Source organism: Austrofundulus limnaeus, unplaced genomic scaffold (genome assembly GCF_001266775.1).
Source record: "Austrofundulus limnaeus strain Quisiro unplaced genomic scaffold, Austrofundulus_limnaeus-1.0 Scaffold23, whole genome shotgun sequence".
NCBI lineage: Eukaryota > Metazoa > Chordata > Actinopteri > Cyprinodontiformes > Rivulidae > Austrofundulus > Austrofundulus limnaeus.
Window position 1 is genome coordinate 1,561,328 of NW_013952425.1, and position 3,687 is coordinate 1,565,014.

A 3,687-nucleotide genomic window follows, 5' to 3' on the forward strand; every position below is an offset into this window, starting at 1 on the left:
GCCAAATACAGTAAACATTGGTTAGTTTTGACAAATGAATGGATGAAAAAAAATGAACAAAATTGAAAATTGTAAGGAATTTTTTTTTGTTTTGTCCTCCGTTATTAAATAAAATTTAACTACATTATAATCTAAAATAGGTTTCTTCAAATTGTTTACTGTCCCCCAAGCATTAGCCACAGGCCGCAATGAATTATGGTCCGAGAATAGCCTTGATTAGCTCAGACCGAAATAGCCTACATTAATGTTTATATTCACTCTAATGTCTCTAATTAAACATAAAAACAAGAAACTAAAGAACATACAGAATTCTTRCTCACCGGAAAAAGAAATCAGTGACTTCCGTGTTAGAGTTGTCTCCGTTCGTTGCACGAGTTTTCTTGGTCCAGCAGCAATAAAAAGTTGGTCTTCCATTGAACGCAACAGAATTTTTAGGGATTTTTTTTTAGTTTAGTTTTTGTTTGTTTTTAGCTTTTAAAACATTTTTTTGTAAAATAGAAAACTAATTTTAAAGCATACCCTGGTTTTCACCACCTTCTTGCGCATCATCTGGTCGCAGGTGTTTGTAACGAACCTGTTGCATTTAATGACTCCTGGTAAATTTGAGCTCCACACGTTTCAAAGGAGAGCACAGTGAAAGCAGCGACAACAAAAACAAACAGGGGATCCCCTGGGTTTTTGGTTACTTAAATAAAATAACAAATGTATTTAGAATTTGTTTTTAATGAGGATAGTCCTGTTACTGACAGGGAGTTTCTTTGTTTAGAAAAAACGTCAAGAGTTTAAAAAAAACACTGTAGCTAATCATTTATTGTGTTATGTAGGCCTATGTCTTTTGTTTCCTGAACTTTTTAAAAAGAAAATAAATGTTCTCTTATCCAAATACACACTCACAGTTTTAGGTGTTTTTTTTTATTTCCTAATTTTATTTTTAAAGTCTAGAAACTTGAATCTAAAAATTTAGAGATTTTTTGAACAAATATTGACGCAGCCTGATTTGAACACCACACTGTTTATTTGTTTACCCTAGAAACAAAACTATGGAAGTCCATTTCTGCCACCCTGATGAAAAAATAAATAAAACTTGTATCTCATAATTATGACTTAGCTATCTCATAATTATGAGATAGTATCTATTTCATAATTATGACTTAGCTATCTCACTATTATGAGATACTATCTCATAATTATGAGATAGTATTGTTGGTTATGGAAATGGGCTTCCATAACAACAATGAAGTCATTTTACATTTATTTTTCTGTATTTGTCTTTCTTTATTCTTTGAACTTCAGTTATTTGCTGAAATGTTAACAGAGATTATATTTAATGAAGCGAAAAAYAATAGAAAATAAACCAAACTATTTTTTTGTGGATTTCAATTTGTCATTAATGTGCATGTTTTCGATAGGGTAGACTGAGTACAGTCGAGGCAGTTTTTGCTTTTCCCATTTCCACACAAAAGTTAGCATACACTAAGAAAAAACACTGAAAATAAAATATTTTATACATAATATAAATTTTATATGTTAACCACATATAATCAAGAAGTAATAGCCCCAAGTTATTTATATTTTTCACAGTTAATCAAAAACAAAAAGTTATTTTTTTTGTCTCAACTTATATAAAAAACTTAAAATGCTGGAAAGCTAACAAGTCAATCATTGCCAAATGCACAAAAGTATATACTGTAATTAGGAATTGTTTTATGTATATTCAAAAAATGATGTTGTACACTTCAATAATGCATTTATTTTATTTACATTGACTCTAACATGGGTTAAAATGTGAAAAAAACTGTAAAACAAATTAAATATTTAAAAAGACACATAAATTCTTGATTATTAATATACTTTTGCAGTATATTGGTATTCCTAAATGTTCTACAGTTCACAAGAATAGTTTGCATTCAAATAATAGCTTATTTAAGGTCTATTAAATTCAAATGAATGAATGAACATATTTAAACTATTGCTGCTAAACACCATGAAAAACAACATCAGGTACTGTTGAGACAGTGTGTCTCAGCTGTACCCTGGTGACCATGTTGCACATTTCACCGCTTTATGTAATAATCTTTAATGCCATGATGTCATGAAATATGTTATCTTTTAGGGGACAAAACTAATGTTTGCATATATTCAAGTTACATTTAGATGTCATTGTAGGGTAATAAGATATTCACTGTGGACGGGACATGGTAAAGTTAAAATCTAGCAATATCTTTGGAGTGGCGCTTTTCGTAAAGTTCAAATTTTCCACTATCAAAGAGGACACTAATACACATGTGCACAGCAAAAATCACAACTAACACTTGCTGCAAACAGAAGACATTGATGGTGCCTCAACTATACACGTCTCAAATCCACTCTGCCCTATTTGTTGCATTCAATTTGGAAAACAACCAAATTCAAAATGGATGCCAAAGCCAACAAAAAATAAGTTCCCACAAAAATGCGTTTAACTCAGTCAGTTGAACAGATGTTAAGCTAAAATTGAATGTGGTAGTAGCTGAGACTCATTCACAACATGCCCTCTGAGCAATATGTGTTGACGTGAAAGGCAGAAGTGATTTTGGCGGGAGAGGGAATCATTATGCTTATTTGAACAGGGAATTAAAAAATTCTGATGGGTTTGTCTGATAAGATTTATGAGGACGAAAGACGATGAGCGAGAGCAGAAAATAACAGAAAGAGAGAAAGAAAGCCAAGTCGACAGAGAAATCAGGAAGAAAGCGAAGCGCGCTGGAGGGATGGTTTGAATGAGAAAGATGGAGTGCAGACACAGGAAGAGTGCAAAGGGAGGAGAGATGAGAAGAAGAAGAAGAAAAAAACAGAAAAACACAACTCTGAGTCTGACAGTGAAGCACTGAGCTCTGCTGATGGCCCCTAATGAAGTACGGCAGCTGCAGAGGAGGAGYCCCTCTGACAGGAAGAGTCCCCACTCTGACTGATGCTGGAGAACACACACACCAACACACACTCAGCAGGAGGACTTTAAGCGCTACAAAACTGCAGCCGACAGACGAGCATCTGAGGAGGAGCAGAGGACTGACAGGCAGATTCTCCGTTTTTGTCCTCCGGTGAATGTCAGCAGGAATTATTTTCTAGATTAGGCCCTCGACCCTTCAATAAATCAAATTTTTTGCCCCAAATTTTACTAGTGAACGTCACGGCAAAAGGATTTAAAAATGGATTGTTTTGAGGAGTCGCTGGATTCCTGAAAACATCTGCAAGTCCAGGTCACAATCCTGTAAACAGAGACTAAGAACTAAAAATGATTCAAACTAAAAATTGCTGTTTGGATGAAAGTTGTTCCTTGTGGTTGTAGAAGGTCCTCTGCTGCCCCCTTCAGCATGAAAACAGCATGTTCCTGGATTTTTTTTCTTATTCTTTTATTTATTTATTGTAAAAATGCTGACAGTTTTTATAACCATTTGACATGTCAAAAATGTCAGTGTTAGCAAAACAAAGTCAGACTTTAAAAAAATCATGCTTCTTGCAGTCTTTTATAGATTTTCTTACATCAGATAATTTTTTTCTGTGACAAAATCWATTTTTGGAGGTAATAAATTGTGTTCAAGGATTTTTGTTTTTCAAATATTTAACATACAGGTGCTGGTCATAAAATTAGAATATCATGAAAAAGTAGATTTATTTCAGTAATTCCATTTAAAAAGTGAAACTTGT

General features: G+C 33.4%; 1 long non-coding RNA gene across 1 annotated transcript in view; it reads right to left on the reverse strand.

Moving 5' to 3' along the window:
* The window catches only part of LOC106514846 (uncharacterized), a 104,886-nt gene extending 104,345 nt beyond the window's left edge, over positions 1-541 (reverse strand). The window contains exon 1 of the long non-coding RNA XR_001309936.1: positions 321-541. This is a non-coding gene — a long non-coding RNA (uncharacterized LOC106514846). The remainder of the gene's footprint in view (positions 1-320) is intronic.
* Positions 542-3,687: the final 3,146 nt, after the last annotated feature.